The sequence below is a fragment of the Xiphophorus hellerii genome, chromosome 17 (assembly GCF_003331165.1).
Source record: "Xiphophorus hellerii strain 12219 chromosome 17, Xiphophorus_hellerii-4.1, whole genome shotgun sequence".
NCBI classification, from domain to species: Eukaryota; Metazoa; Chordata; class Actinopteri; order Cyprinodontiformes; family Poeciliidae; genus Xiphophorus; species Xiphophorus hellerii.
In genome coordinates this window covers 8,830,124-8,846,764 of record NC_045688.1, presented here as the reverse complement: position 1 = coordinate 8,846,764, position 16,641 = coordinate 8,830,124, and the positions used below count along the sequence as shown (strand labels likewise).

General features: G+C 36.5%; 1 protein-coding gene across 4 annotated transcripts in view; it reads left to right on the top strand.

Annotated features, from left to right (window-relative positions):
- syt1a (synaptotagmin Ia) overlaps nucleotides 1-16,641 on the top strand; it is a 151,781-nt gene that overhangs the window by 30,801 nt on the left and 104,339 nt on the right. For all 4 annotated transcript variants that reach the window (XM_032589045.1, XM_032589046.1, XM_032589042.1 and 1 more), the window contains exon 2: nucleotides 7,808-7,862. The gene's annotated coding sequence lies outside the window, so the exon portion shown is untranslated. The remainder of the gene's footprint in view (nucleotides 1-7,807; nucleotides 7,863-16,641) is intronic.

Genomic DNA, 16,641 nt, shown 5'->3' with positions numbered 1-16,641 from the left:
ATTAGTCCTCAAATGTCCTGCGATTGGTATAATTGCCTCTGAGCTGAAGTCTAACTTTGGGTTCTGACGTCCCGACTCTCCGTGACTCAGTGGTTCACGCTAACGAGTGTTTCCAGGCAACCATTAAAACTGAGCTGGTAAAATCAGTGCTGGCAACACAAAAAAAGAAGAAAAAAAACACTTCTGCTTAGTGAGATCTTTTTCTTTTCTTCCCAACTTGCTATTCATGTGCCATCTGTGTGCGACAACAGTGCCTGTTTTCACATTAACATCATAGAGGTGGCTCTCTTCTGCCAAGATTTAATTAAGTTGTGCTCTTAATTAGCCACCATCTTGAAGCCATGTCTTCAGTAACATGGCTGATGGGGAGGAAGCAGGAGAATTTCTTTTTTTAGTTTTATCTCTAGGCCCAGTTATTTTAATAATATGTGGTGATGTACAGGTGCATCTCAATAGGTTTAAAATGTATTGAAAGTTTATTAATTTGGCCATATGGATACAAAGTTAGTCCTTGAGATGCTGGAGTCAGGAACATGATCCTTGTTCATTGTGATTGATGGAAGAGATCGTTTGAACTTCCTCATTCTAATTATTTGCTCTTTAGTCCTACACTTCATCCATTTAATCAACTACTGCATGTTGTAAAAATAATACCTTGTTGCCACGGTTACACACCAAAGAGACAAACATTTTTCACAGGTAATACAATTATGACACCTCTGGTTCTGGGATTGTAGCCTTTGTGCACAATGCATATGTGTGTAGTAGCTCTTGATGTACTGATTAGCATTGATTCCACTCAATGCTGCAGTTTCCCCTGTTGCTTGTGGCCTTTCTCTACCAGTTTTTTTCTTCCACTAAACTTTACACATGTGAATTGACCTTCTGGTGGTGGGGGTAAGGGGGGTGTAAGGTCAGCAATCCAGCATTTCTGTATTCCACTTTTCTGAGAATTAACTTTTTGAATTGACTTACTAAAATAAATGAACTTTCCATTGAAAGTGTAGATCAGTGAAACACATCTGTAACAGTACAAAACATTGATGTTAAATCTTTGCTCCTGTCAGGTGGTTTGGTATTCCCATTCTACATTGAAGCAAATATTTGAATATGTTGGCCATGTAATGCTGCCAAGTCCAAATTATCTGCAAAATTAAACATTTGCAATTGTTGAAAACAATGATGGATTAAATGGTTTCCAGAGAGACTTGTTGTGGCAAGTGAGCCAAATACAACTCAAATTAGCATCAGCAGCAAATAATCCACATTCGTTTTGCACCTGTTGAAGCCAAATAATGCAGTTTGATTGCATCATTATCCAGAGTGCAGCATCTGAGTGCTATCATTCAGTGTGATTGTGTTACAATGAGAGAATTGAGTCTTGAGCAGACAAAATCAGAGATGAGGGGAAACTGTAAGAGATTTAGATTTACTTTTCAGATTGGCTCATCTTCTGTGAACGTATTTCTCAGTGGTTGTTAAACTTGATATGTGGAAAGATGTATACTGTACAAAAACCTTTAATAAAGATGTGTATAAGTCGTTAAATAAGGTATTGCAGTAGCATAATCTCAGCGATAAAACTTGTCTATGTTGAGGGGAGGGGGATTAAATAACTCGTTACCAGAGCTTTGGAGAGCTCAATGATGTTGAACTTTTCTGACTGAATATGTTTAGTTAAATTAAAGTTGAGGATTTTTCAGTGTGACATCTTGTCACTCCAATAAACTATAGCTTTTAATCTTTTTTTTTTTTTTTAATAAGTAAGGTTTTGGATTGTGAGCAGTATTCTACACAAAATTTTTTATGTTTTATGGAATGAAATAAAGTTTTTCCATATTTCAACGTCCACTTAAGGAGTGAGCCAGAAGCCTCAGCAAAATGCAACAGTTTTTGTATTATTACTTATTATTAGACGTTGATTAAACAAAGCTTGGGATCGAAGTTGAGCAAACTCTGTAAACTCATTAAAATTCAAGGGCAAAGCACAGGAGAGGGCAGGCTTAGCAAACGCTGTGTCATCATCATGCAGAGAGACCATCTGAATGTTATTCCGCCGTCTGATTTGAGTGCCAGTTTCAAGGGCGTTCTGCTTTACCCAGGCAATTATTGAGGTAGTTTGGGGCTCCAAGCTGAACCCAAACATTTCATTTATGCAAGAAAAAGACATTTCAATTCATTTACTGAAACCTTAATAGGTTTACCTCATTTAGTCAATATTGTGTGCTCGCATTTGTTCCATTCATCCAGGTTGTATTACGGTCATGATTAGGCAGACTGTGGCTCCAAGGTAACAGCTATTTGCTTGCTCCTTTGCAGAGAAGCATCTTTAAAAGGAGGCACTTCAGTGCTTCCAAGTAAATCTAGCCCCTTCGGACCAATCAAAGATAGTTGAATGTAATCTGAGGTTGCCTACATCTGGCTTTAAAGTTTTGTTAATTGACTGTTCCACCCACAAACAGAGTAGATAACTGGAAAAACCTTTTGTTTGTCTAAAGAGTAAATGCATGTTCAAAAATCAATGGTACGACTGTTTCCTGACCTTCTTCTGTTCTTTCTACAAACAATTAGGCCAAATCGGTGAATGTGCTGCTTTGGTTACGCCTGTTTCATGTATTCCTGTCACATAATCATTTAAATTTTTACACTTTCAGTTTTTGACTCTTGTATTTTCAGCTAAGTAAACAGGCAAAAATGCAGTTTATTACTATCTGTCATGCAGTTCAATCTGATGACAAAGAGACATCTCAGGCAGCATAATTAGCAGGCACAGGATTACAGGCTTTCTCTCTCTCTCACTTTTTATATTAATTTTTTTTCCCCATTTGACTTTAGCATCTGCAGCAGCAAGATTATCGAATGTTTTGATGTCAACAGAGAAATGTTGACTGACAGGCCCGGCCAGACTGGAGCACCAGATCATATGGTAACTGACAGCAGAGACCCATTCTTTATCCTCTGCACAGAGTAAACAAGGCAAACAAAGAATTTAATTATTCTTTTCGTCTCGGCAGAGTAGAACTGACTTGCAGGAGAGGATTTTGCTGGTCCATTTCTCAATTATCTTATTGTTAATGTTTAAATAGAGCTTGAATGCTAAAACCTGGTGCAGAGATCATTCAAATTTTGTAAATTTAATAATCAGATAATGAAGACAAATTTTTCAGCAGGAGAAATTATGTACGCAATTGCCTCTAGGGGGCAGGCTTCTCAGCATTTTCAGTCTAAAATCAAAAACATCCCTTCTACCTTCACAGAATATCAGTATTTAGCTTATTCAGATTGGTGAACTCAGTTTACTGTGTGCAATATAAAGTTTGGCTATTAGATGCAATGCCTTGATGCAATTTGGAGTGAAATCAAATTGCACTTCATTTTCTCCATCACAAAGAAACTTATTATTCTAGCCTGAATCTAACAAGTACAAACTTGCAATGCTGTCCTAAAAATGAAATAGTGTAAACAACTGAGAAACAGGGGTATACAAGACAGAGTCACACTACAGACTCATTACATCCCACAAAATACAAGTGCCCCTGTGCAAAGGTTTGGCAGGCAGGAAGACTATTCATCTTTCTGCTATTTGCTAACAGCCTTGTTGCCGCACTCCTGCCAAATTCTTCTGAGCCGAATTCAAGTGGGCCTCAAATCTGGCTGTAGTTGAGGCTGGCCGTCTGGAAGGCAGGACGAGTATAAAAGAGGGTCCATCCAGTCTTCATGCTGCATAAAGGTAGATATAAGACTGGGAAAATGATCAAGACTTCTTAGGAGTAATATCTCCATGCAGGATATTGGCTTTGTGTCCCTGCTGCCAAACAAAAAAGTCACTATTGTTCCCTAAACACTGGTCCTCCCTGGCTTCTTATTAAATAGATGTGGCAATTTGATTGTCAATATGAGTCTGAAACTAATAATGTGTGTTTGTTTCTTATGAGACTGCAAACCCTTCTGTATAGTGGCATTGCAATGTTCCTCAGCACTACACAGGAGAATATTAAGTTCCTTAGGTCTCTACAGTATGACTGTAGAATAACTAATGCCAGACGTATTCAGAAATCATTGATGCAGACTTGTAAATCAAGTTACTATGACTTTTTTTTAACCCAAACAAACTTTCTTTGACAGTATCCATTTTGCATGAGTATAAAATGGAGTTGGATAAAATGCAAAGGAATGTTGCCATGGAGTTTTCAGTGTTTTTTTTAATATACTGTAACCTTTTAGAGAGCAGTTTTCAATAAACGTGTAAAATAGCCATTTATAAAATACTTACCACAGGCGACTGTGGCTCTATGGTAGAGTAGTCGTCTTGCGATCAGAAGGTGGTAGGTTCGATTCCAGCTTCCTCCTGCCACATGTCGATGTGCCTCTGGGCAAGGCACTTAACCCCAAATTGCCTACCGAGCTGCGTATCGGTGTATAAATGTGTGTGTGTTTGTGAGTGCGACTGGGTGAATGTGACTCTCAGGGGTCAAAATGACTGGAAAAGCGCTATATAAGTTCAGTCCATTTACCATTAAAAAAGTGTTAGAAATAAAGTGAAATTTAAAAATATTCAACAGTTGGATAATATTATAATAATATCATAATTACAAAACTTTTTGATGCATTTTAAAATTTCTACACAACTGTGAAATGGAATATTTGTTACATTTATTACAAAATGAACATCTGAAAGGTGTGGGGTGTGTCTGTAGTTGAAAACAAAATGTTGGCTAATTTTTTGTAAAACAGCTGAAGCTGGATAAAAAGCATCCATGAATATAAAATCTGTTCACAAATTCTCTTTTTTTAACTAAACTGTAACATCTGAATAGACTTTGATCTAAACCATTTGATTATAACTCTGGCTGCGCATTAGATGTCAATTTTCTAGCTGGAAGGTTAACATTTGTGTCATTTTCAAGCCTTTAATTGAAGAAATTAAAATGTTTAAAATATTAAATCAATTACCTTTCGCTTTAATTCATATACTTCTATGAGTTGGTGTTTTAAATAAAGTCTCAGTAGAACAGATTACATAGCATGGCCTATATTGCTTTTGAGATATCATCTTCATAATTTGTTCATCAGCTCAAACAAATACCTTTTGGATTCTTTTGGATTTTTAGGATTTTGTCAAATCTTGCTTTAAAAATGTGTAGTTTCAGCTAATATTAATAGTGGCTTTTTCCTAATTGTGGAAGCAGTGATACTCTTTTAAAGACTCCCAGAATTTATTTGCAGATGTTGGAAGAACTTTTAGGAAGACTGGGTCAACTTCACACACTTCCTTAGTGATTTAAGACAGAGTGGTTTCATAATAAGGGGGCTAAGTAGGAAGTTTCATTGAAGTTTAGCAGAGTTTCCTCTGGTCTGATGAGACAGAGCTCTCCAGAACCAGTGTGCAATGTCAATAGACCATGCTCTGCTCATTAACTGGCTAACCCTTTGAATATCCAAGTGATGAGTTAATGATGCTGCGTCTGCTGTGCTTGGCTTTGTATGCAGTGTTTCCTGAGCTGTAGCATTTTTTCAACATAATTAGTTCTCATAGTTAGGAAGTTTGTTGTCATTTGAAATGGAATTGGTGATTTGCTGTGTTGAGAACATGGCTTGCTTCCCTTGATTTACAAAAAGCAAGTGTCAGTGCTTCCTTAATTAATTTTTCTTGCAAACATGGCATCTTTTACAAGAAAATAGACAGGCTTTTCAGCTTCTTATTACAAAGATGCATTGCTACAACAAAGAATTAATGGACCAAATTTTATGTGTGGTTGGAGTGAATTTATCTTTTTTTCTGTGAAGTGCCTTGAGTTGCCTTGTGATGTGAATTGGCCCTATGTAAACAAACAGAATTGAACTGAATAGCCAACTCCAGCTTGCTCTGTTGGAAAGGATGGCTTCATCTTGATCAATACATTTTACAGATTTTTTAATCTTGTTCAAAGCAGCCAATTTTACTCATAAAACTTTAAATTGCTTTAAATGTGATAGTGGATGAAAACTCAGTTTGCTGATTCTGTCATTGGCCTCAAAATGTCACTACTAGTAAACCTCTAGCTCCTCTGCTTATGTAACTCACCAAACTTGAAATGTCTGATCTTTTCTTCTTCATGCAGCGTTTGGAGCAAACACAGAATATGTGCATGTGGAAACATTACCATTTTACATATTACTCTAGACCTGCTTAACAGCATCTTGACAACATTCTTGACATTAATCTAAAGACGAGCTCTGACAGTGCCATGGTAAAAATGGCTGTGCTCTCCTTCTCAAGGTTGAGAGGGTGAATGTTTGCTGTGGATATTATAGCCGAGGTGGCAAGATGGCTGAACTTATATATTCAGTCAGAACAACAGCTAAATTGTTAAAACAACTTCTTAAGAAACTCAGAAAAATAGTCATAAATGGAGCTGAATGGTTGGTTGTTAAATGGGGTGTTGGTCTGCACCTTGTTATTGGTTTAGTGAAGTGCTATAGATCTAATTAGATTTGAAACTAACCCTGAAAATGTGTTTTTCCTTAATGGTCACCTATGTTATTAGACTTTTGTGGGTTTCAGGAAACTTGTTTTAAGCTATACTCATCTGTAGGACCCTTAGTTATTGTCACTTGTGGTTAAGAGTTTTTTCTCAACCCTTTTCCAGGAAAACAAACATGTCTTGAGGCCTTCGTCGCCCGGCTTATTGGGTGTCAATGACTGCCAGTGAGCCTGACTGGTATCCCCAGGCATTTGAAGTCTATTTTAAGAGTATGTGTCCCTGGAGGTAGACAGAGAGTTGTTTGTTTTTCAGGCCCACATGACTGTTACACATTCATGAAACACCTTTTCAGTAAAAGCACAGAGTTGGCTTTGAAAGCCCTCCTGCTGTCTGCTGGTAAATATCAGCTGCTAATTAGTGCCTGTTTATATCTTTCACGGCTTCATCTTTTGGAAGATAGCCGGCCCATTCTGGTACTGATTTTTCTGCCTTTTACCAATCGATGGACAGCACTGCTGCTGTCTCTCACTTCTCCATCTGAGGGTTTCTATCAAAGGACAGATGATGCTGGACATTACAGGGTTAAATTTTAATTTTCTGGTGAGAATTTTAGGATAACATTTGTGGGTTTTCTCTTTTTGTGCTTTGAGTGTTTTTATGAGGCACATAAATTTTACCCCACTTGACTCTTTAATGTATTAATCAACCCACTAAAATTGTGCGGGGGAAAATGCTCTAACTGATCTTTCGCCCTCTGAAATTAGGGATTGCAAAAACGTTTCTCCTTGATGTTTCATTCAAAGTGAATTACTAATTTTCTCTGATTATCTGAAACTTTACTGAGACTTACAAGAAAGTGCTAAATTGTGTGAAAGTACATATGTATGCTTATGCAAGATGAGTTTTTAGCTGCCTTTTAAAGATCTGCTGATTTCAGTATTTGAGGAACAGTATTTCAGAGTTTTGGAGCTACAAAAGAAATATCTCATTGCTGACTTTTCTGTTAATTGTAGATATCCTGCATTTTCACTGGCACTGAAGGGTTTAATTAGTGATTATTACTGGTAAACTACTGTTTAAAAATAACAGCTCCAGGCACAAGGTGATTTTATTTAAAACTCTAGCTCATTGTGCGTAGCTAATGTTGGACATCTTAGTTAGGAACATACAGTGACAGTGGTAATTTGATTTCCAGTAAAGCATGGACTCATTTGACACATTGCTAAAAACATTTCTTGAGCCACATGTGTATCGTCTTCTCTCTTAGACTCAGTGGAGCCTGGTTTTTCTGCTGTCAGGGTTTCTGGGTGTTTGTGATAATGACGCCTGTGTTTGTTTTTCAGTGGACATCCATCTGGAAAAGGAAGACTGAAAAAAATTGCTCAGACTCAAGAACCTGTGAGTATGCTCTCAGATAACTCTTCATCAAATCTCATTATAGTCCATTTGTTAAACAACCCCAAATGGCATTTATTTAAATTTTGCATCATATAAAAAATGGATAGAAAAGGGATAATTATTTTATTTGCACATTATGACATCTTACCCTCTGTTTCCCCATGACGCATGCACACAAAATCAATCAAATCAGTAGATCCTACAGGGAGTCAGGATGCTTGATGGCCTCTGGTCTCATTTGGGATGCAGACATTGTCCTGTTGCTTCCTTTAATGAGATCTGGAGGCGTGCAATCTAATATTCACCAGTGAGGCTCCAACATGGCCCCTGAGCCTGTAGCCAAGAAAACTGTGTGTTAATTCAATGGAGTGAAGTCAGCTGTGATCAGAGCGACTGAAGTGGCCATTCACTCCAGAGGCTGAGAGGCACTGACTTTGTTTGAAACACGATGCACAAATACTCTGCGGCTTTGTTTATGCCTCGCTTAGTAGGTTGGACTTTTGCATAAATATTTCAGTAAATATTATTCACAAAGAGCTGCTTTGGGTCTGAACAAGCGCAGGTGTGGGATCAAAGGTACGGCAAGTCTGGCTGTGAATAACAAATACAAACATTTTCATGAGCGAGCGCTTCCCTTGAACTGACTCAAATACCAGTTTTTGTGAAATATTGTGATATGGAAGCTATTATTTTCATTGTTTTATTGTTCTTTGAAAGTAATTGCAAAAGTGTGCATGCCGCTTGGTTTTCTTTTAAGCTTTTTCATTAAGTCATATCCATAAATGTGAAGGTTTTTATTGGAATTGCGTGCATGCATATTCTGCCGTATCCTTCACCTCACATTAAAAGCTTGCTCATTACTAAAGCTGCTTCTATTATCAGAACTCCAACTGAAATATTGGTAAACCCTTGTGATAAGTAATCAAACAGAAAACTTTAACAATTTGTTCAATCAAAAAACAGTACTGAAAATGTATTATATATCCGGGGTGATAATCAGTCCACTTTTAGTGTGTTGGAGTGCAGGATAAAGTCCTGCTGAGGCTGTCAGTGGGGAACTCAATTGCTTTGGGCTTTCTCATATGTGTGAAGATAAGCCTATTGTGGCATTACCAAGATAAAGGGCTTTGCTAATGACGTTATCTCAATTTAAAGTCCTCAATCTAAGTTGTTTAAAAAATTTCTTCTGTTATTCTCCAGTCTTTAAGTTTAAATATCTTCAAAAGTATCAAAATGACTACAAGTAGAAACAATAATAATTTTATGAAGTCTTGGTTTCCACTCAATTATAGGGATGAACTGATAAGAGGGACATATTTTAGACTTCTTGGAACACTTTTGATAGGTGCCAATATTACTAATCATTTCTGTGATATTTAGCAGCGAAACATCAATTTCTTTTATGCTGTTGATGATCCTTAAATCTGTCTCAGCTGTCAGCAGTGATTGATGGAGTTTGCACTTCCCACCTCCACTCGGCTGTGTTTTCTTCTGTTTACACCTCATACCTTATCTCGCTTCCAGAGATCTCTCAGCCTCCTTCCATTAGCAGACTTATTAATCATCCTTCATGGTATATGATTGAGTTAAAGCCCTTCTGCTGGTACGGTATTCAGAAATAGTGTTATGAAAAATGCTTATTCCCTAATAAATTCCTTTTGGTTTTGATTTTTTGTCACACTTCAGTTTTTCAGATCATCATGTAAAATTTATCAAAGCTAACTAGCATCCATTAAAAAATCAGTCTTTACATGGTGAATAATTTACTAAGCAGGAACAAAATCTGTTAAACTGAGTGAAAAAGTTATCTATTTAAGAACCGGTTACACCTCTGCAACAGCAACTGCCATCAAGCACATGCGATAAATGACTATATCTTTGGAGGTCTGGTTCTGAAGAAGCAAGGAGTCCCAGAGCATAACACTATCACCACCATGTATGATTGCTTAAATGATAATCTGAAATGCTGTTTGTTTTACACCAGATGTATTTTCACATAAACCTCTCAAAGCTTTCAACAGTCCACAAAGTATATTTCCAGTAGTCTTGATAATCATACAAATTTGTTTTGGCAAATTGTAGATTAGTTTTTCTGCTTTTTTGGCCAGCAGCATTTACTGCCTCGATACACTCCCCTGTATGCCGTATTTGCCCAGTCTTTCTTTATTTTTGTTGATTCATGAGCTTTGACCTTAACAAAGGCAAGTGATGTCTTCAGTGCTTTAGATATTGTTCTTGGTTCTTTTGTAACCTCCTCGATGAGTCATTGATGTGCTCTTTGTACAATTTTAGAAATCTGCCAACTACAGGGAAGGTTTTCTAGCGCTGCATGTTTTCTCTCTTTGTGGGTAATGGCTCTCAAGGCCATGTTTAAGGCCTGAAGTCTTAAAACATGGCTTTGTAATGCTTCTCAGATTTATAGATGTCACTGCTCTTCTGATTTTTTTTAGATCGAGGTGCTGTGTGTTGCTTTTGGAGCTCTTTTAGCCCACTTCATGTTGGCAGTCAGGTTCTGTTTAGGTGATTTCTTGATACTCCATGTTGGGCAGTGATCAGGGCCAGGTTTTTCTGATGAAACTGAACCAAAAATGTGGGTAATAACTAACGTATGAGTTAGAAAACGGGGCAAAAACAATCCAGACATTGTTTTATTTCTTTTAGAATCAGGCTGGGTTGATTTAGATAGTTTTCCCTTTTATTAAAGGATCATTTCATTTGAAAGGTTCCTGTGGTTGTACTGATGCATGTACTAAATTATTAAAATAGAAATGTTCTTCGACTTGTTCTTTACTGACAGGGAGGCATTCATAAACATGGTCTGTTTCCTTTTTCTTAACACCTCTATTTAGTAATTTGATGTTGTGGTAGTTAGAGATTTCCAGGATTTGTTGTGAAATTCATATTACCTCATAAACCTGCTAATGCAGTTTTCATCAAACCCTCTTAAAATGCTGAAAACAGGGCTTTGACAAATAGCTGACCCATTTTGCAAATGCACATTACTTTTCTAAGCCATTAAGATGTTCCATGGAAAGTTGTATAATTGGTTGTAGTGGTTTTGCGGCTCTCTGATTTGTGTTTTACGGCTGTTAATGCATCCAGTTTTACCACAGTGCTGTTTACTGGTGAAAACGTTTTCTAAACTCACAGATGGGTTGTAAACACTGCTGTTGTTTGGCTGCTGCATTCTTTGCTCTTTTTCTCTTTAGAAAACAGTTCCACAAAATACAATATGTACAACTTCAGCAATCATAATTTCATTCTCAATTACATTGTACTTCCAGGCAGAGCTGTGTGATTAATTTACTGTACAACATAGTCCCTGCAGAAGCAGGTTAATATTTTAAATTAGTTTATTGGTCACATAAAAGCAATTGTCATGTTAAAGAAAACAACTTTCACTATATCCAAAATGATTCATTTAAATATTTTTAGGAAAATTAAGTATTACAACGAGAAAATAAAGTTGTGGAACCATCCAGCCCTATCAGCCGATTACCTGATAGTGGACGTTATCATGAAGGGATTTCTTTTGATGGGTAATTTATATGTAAAAATTATACATGCTGGATGCTTTGACTTGATCAACAGAAATCCAGAGTTGAAAATATTTATTCCACATTGTGGTTGGACTGCGACCAACAACCAGAACAAAAAGCATTCACTTTTGAAAAAGATTCACAGGTCTAATAAGAGCAAATCTGTTATGATTTTTAGGTTTATTACATGATATTCTTTTATGACATTTTTGTGAACAGTGCATGGCATTTTTATATTTCTAAACAAACCTCCAAATTGTTCCAAAATAGTGAAATACACAATGTGGGCCCAAAATATTTAAAAGCATGAAAAATGCCAGACCTGAGGTTGCAAGATCTCCTCCAGCTCTTCAGCATATGAGCAACCAGGCGTCTGTAATTTCCCCTGATGATGACGACAGAACCCAAACCCGGTCATGTGTGTCAATGCTTTTGGCTTTTTCTGCTTTGAGGTGCATGAGGTTGTGTCCAACCTTCAACAAAATGCTTACAACCTTTTCAGCAGAGATTCTTCCTTTAAATGAATTAATGTTGCACCCCGGGTGGTCATGACACAAAAAATATGTAAACTGCAAACTTTGCCTTTACTTAATCAAGATTGAATAGTTTTATTGTTCTGTTTACTTTTGTTTTACTTCATTGTCAGATCACTGTATCAAGTGATGACAAGGGGAGTCATATTTGCAATCAGAGGGAAACCACATTGCATCATTTCTATCTTCTTTGAAGGAGTTTGACCCACAGTAATGATTTGACCCCACACTTTAACTATTTATAATATGTGGGTTTTACATACATTTGCAGCCATGTGCCTTTTGATCTCATCTAATGAATTATTCCACACACTAAATTCTGTCATGTTAATTAGAAAACTCTTTACTGGTTCAGTCTTGCTTAGGTTAAATTTTATAAAAGTAAATCTTAAAACATCTGTTGTAAAAATAAGCATAATTATAGCTTAACACAATTGGATGCAAAAAGAATATTTTCAGTCCATATTCTTCAGTCTAATATTCTCTGCTCCGGTTTGGACCTCTCAGCCACATTCTCTTTCAGTGGTTACCTTTTCATTGTTGGTGCAAAATTAAGCTTTGTATTCAGCAATGTTTCCGTTTCAGGAGGAGCAGACAGAATTACTATTTCCCCATTTCATTCTCACTGAGCTGCTATTTCATTTCCTGCCTTGTTCATTAAATCAAATCGGCGCCTGTCATTTGATAATAGTGCAGTGACATCAGGCAGAGACAATTTTGTGTTACTCTAACAATTTCATGTGGTAATGAAAAACACTGCTCCTTAATTGATACATATTAATTTACTTTCTGGAAAATATTTGTATACTTTTAAACATCAACATTTTTTAATTAAAACCAAAAAAAACATATATTTTGTATTTTAGGCTTCTATGAAAGTAATATGAATCATTTCTATGCATTTAAGTACAAGAACCAGAATGTTACAGGATTAGTGTTCAAGCACTCAACATGACTCTGTTTGTTGTATATTATTATCAGTATATTTCTCCCACCTAGATATCCTAAACATAACCAGAAAGTTGCTCAGAAACATCCATTTGTCCATTCCTTATTTCAGCTTATCTTTGCAGGGAGGGTAGGACAAGAGATGGAAAACACCCTGAACCGCTTACCTTTCCATCACAGGGTGACACAGAACTAAAAACAATGCAAACACCCAGACTCACACCTATGATCAATGTAGAGGAACCTCTTTGCTTAAAACTAATGTTTGTTCTCAGTTTTTAAAGTAGAAAGAAGCCAGAGTTCCTGAGTAGCCATGCTTAAAATACATTCTCCTGAGACTCACTGGAAAGAATCCTCATATCAGTTTGTAGTTTTTGTATAAAATATGCATAATTGTGTAAAAGTAATCAGTACGCCAAAGCAGGGAGATCATTTGCATTATAACATGTTTTTTTTATTATACTATTTCCAAATATAAAGTAACAAAATCCATACTAATAAATGCATAAAGAGCCTACATTTGCAAGCGACTGCCCTTTATGTTCCATTTATGTCATAGTGTGTGCTTAAAGCTGACACATAGTGTTCAGTAGCCATCAGAGAGCAGTTCTTTTCTCTGTGGGTGAAATTTCATGATCCTCACATAGTGAGAGCATAAAGTCCCTCCTGGATAAGCTTAAGAGAAGACAACACATGAGGGAGGAAGGTCTGCTATGTTCAAAATGGCCACAGGGACGCCATTTCCCACAGAGCTCCAATTCCCCTGGCTCTGCAGTGCCAGTCTGTCCTTTGTGAGCCAAAGTGACTGAGACACATTGCGGTCACCATGGGCTGGAGGAGATATGACAAATACAAAAGCCAGACCCTGTTTGCTTCTTCCCACGAGAGAAGAACGTGCGACTCATTGATACGGCAGGAGCTTAGCTGTCGAAGACTCTTCTGGTCTCCTTGAAGGGCTGTCAAGTTTGCCACTTAAGTTTTATATCTTTGGTCATAAAAGGCTTCATGCTGAAATCCATTTTAAACATCTGCTGTCTTTGGAGTGCAGTAAGTGTTACTCTGATTATTTTAAATACCACAAGCAGGAACATTTGAACTTAATACAGTTAATCTGAGGATATTTGTAAGCTATTGTGTTTCAGGATGAAGTGACATTTTAGAGTAGATGAAATTTCCCAGAATATATTTTATGCACTTCACTTTATGCAATTCTAAATGGGTTTTGAGCCAGAAGTAAACATATTACGTGTTTTAAACAGAAGACATTGTTTTGAATTTTAAGTCATATCTTTCTTTTTGGATCATCCGCCTCAATTTTCTAAACATCTGTTTCAATGTCACAAAAATGAATCTGTGTGTATTTTGTGGATTTGTTCTGGCTCAAACACATCCTTCTCAGTATTCACCTTCAGACTTTTTTCTTCACTTTCTTTTCAAGTGTAGACAGGAGCAGTGAAGTGTCAGCATGGCTATGTGCTAAAAACTCCTAGTGTGCGTTAAATTGAAAGCTGGTTGTGTTGCGCCTTGAGTTTCTCTTCTACAAGTCATACTGACCAATCTAGATCCAAACCAAGCACGCTGAGTCTAACATATAGGTGTTTGTTATTCATGAAACACATGCAGTAGGAGTTTGTGAACCCATTAAAAAGTGCAAATTTTTGTGAGACATTGAACTAACACATTGTTTTTTCTCACAGACATAAATAAATGTCTTTAGCTTGAGTAAAAGAATAACATTATTTAGCTAATCAAGCCAATACAAATTATGGCAAAAAAGGAGGAAAGCATTGGCCTGTCAGTAGCAGGAACTAATACACAAAGCTAACTTATATAAATGTAGATTTACTCACCACATAAAGATGCCCAAGGACAATATCAGCCAAATAACAAGTTGTAAGCTATCTAAAAAGTCAAGACTTTTTAACAGGATGCTCACTTTAAAAATGTTGCAATTCAAAACACGTTTGATAAGAGATATTTCAGAGGTTTTTGTATCACTGAGTAATAAAACTCCCCTTATGAATAACTAATAAGCAGTCCAGGAACTAGTTAATAATCCCGCAAACACTTCATAAATCATCAACATTTAAAGGGCATCAGTGGAGTTAAGTGACCTGTGCATCTTAATAATTTTTAGTAGAAGGTATAAGAATATTTCATACCAGCACTTTAGAAATATAAAGCAATGTGAACAAAAATGTTCGTTTGAATCAGAGTTATGGAGGCAGATTTAACTACAATGTCTTCTAGAAACAGTACAATTATGATGTCCATCAGCCCTAACTTGGGCCTGGAACATGTTATATTTTACTAGTTTTTATGTGACATGTCACTGGAAATATTTGGTTCATAACAAAGTACTCTTGTACTCACATAGTTTTAGAATTGCAAAAAACACTTTGGTGCTCCATAGTCCTCTCTATAAAGATTATTGGAATAAATGACTGAACATTTGAACAGAGTTTGAGATTCCTCTATGGGGAGTTACATCTTGTGCAGATTTACGTACGAAAAACACAGTAATGTGTCCAAAGAAAAGTGGCATTTGTTTTTAATGCTAAACCTAAAGCTTAGAAAATATTGGTATCTTCCTGTTTTTACAAAGAACGACAACCAAAATGTAATTGCTGCAGAGATTTGTCCTTCTCTTTTTTCTGTCTTCAATGAGCTTTGAATTGAACTGTGAACAGATTGATGGGCCTTTTTTAGATGCTTCTCATCGTCCATGCCCGTTTTTGTGCTGCAGCTCTGTAATGAGGAGCGCAAAGGGTAACCTAATTGTGGTAAACTGTGTATTTAGCAAACTTAATCTGGCAGAGTAATATTTAAACAAACCGTGGGGGTGAACTCAGTCACGCTGATGATGGTTGCTCAGCTCATGACAAGGCTCAGCATAGGTTGTGGTTGAAAATACTCAGAACGATTAGTGAGACGAAGGTGAAGTTGTCATTGACTGGCTGTCAGAATCTGGCATGGATTTGCAATTTCGACTGTAATTTCATCCCACAGTCCTTAAAGGATATTCTCTTCTGTTCAGGCTGCACATGGTCCTTTAATGCTCCTGTTCTTCTTATTGTGCATTGATTTGTTAAAGATGCATAATTGCTTAATTACTGTGTTCTTTTGCTAAATGGTCCTGCTGGCAGCTTTGGTCCTGGATTCTGAGACAGTGATTTGCACCTTGTCCCTATTAGTTTCTAAGAAATCAATTATTTGCTAATCAAGAAAAAAGAAATTGTAGAACACAAAACAACATCCTTGTTGTGTAGGAATCGACATACCCTGAATAAAAAGTTGAATAAAGGTACAAACTAATCTTGCTGTTGCTGTAAGATCAATTTTTACTGAGAAAATGTAACCATTTAAAAAACAGGACTTATACAAGCTTAAATTCTTTGTGGCACTTAAAGTCTAAGATGTTAATTATTTAAAATATTCTGAATTACACAATGCTTAATGATTGCTTTTGACTTGGTAATTGGTAGGAATGTTGATTCTGTATATTTAAATAATATTTAGTATAAAATCCAAAGTTAATGCATAAAGTGAAATTATTCCTACTGTAGCTAAATTAACATATTAATCAGTTGGATCAATGATATTCAGAGTTGTTTTGATTTTGACTCGTAGACCTACAGTATGTAATAAAATAACTGGCCAATGTTTGCTTGATCCTAGGACCAAAAGAAAAAAATAGTTTTAATTTATTTTTGGAATGTGGATTCTTTTATGTCATGATTAAAAATGTTATTTTCAGAA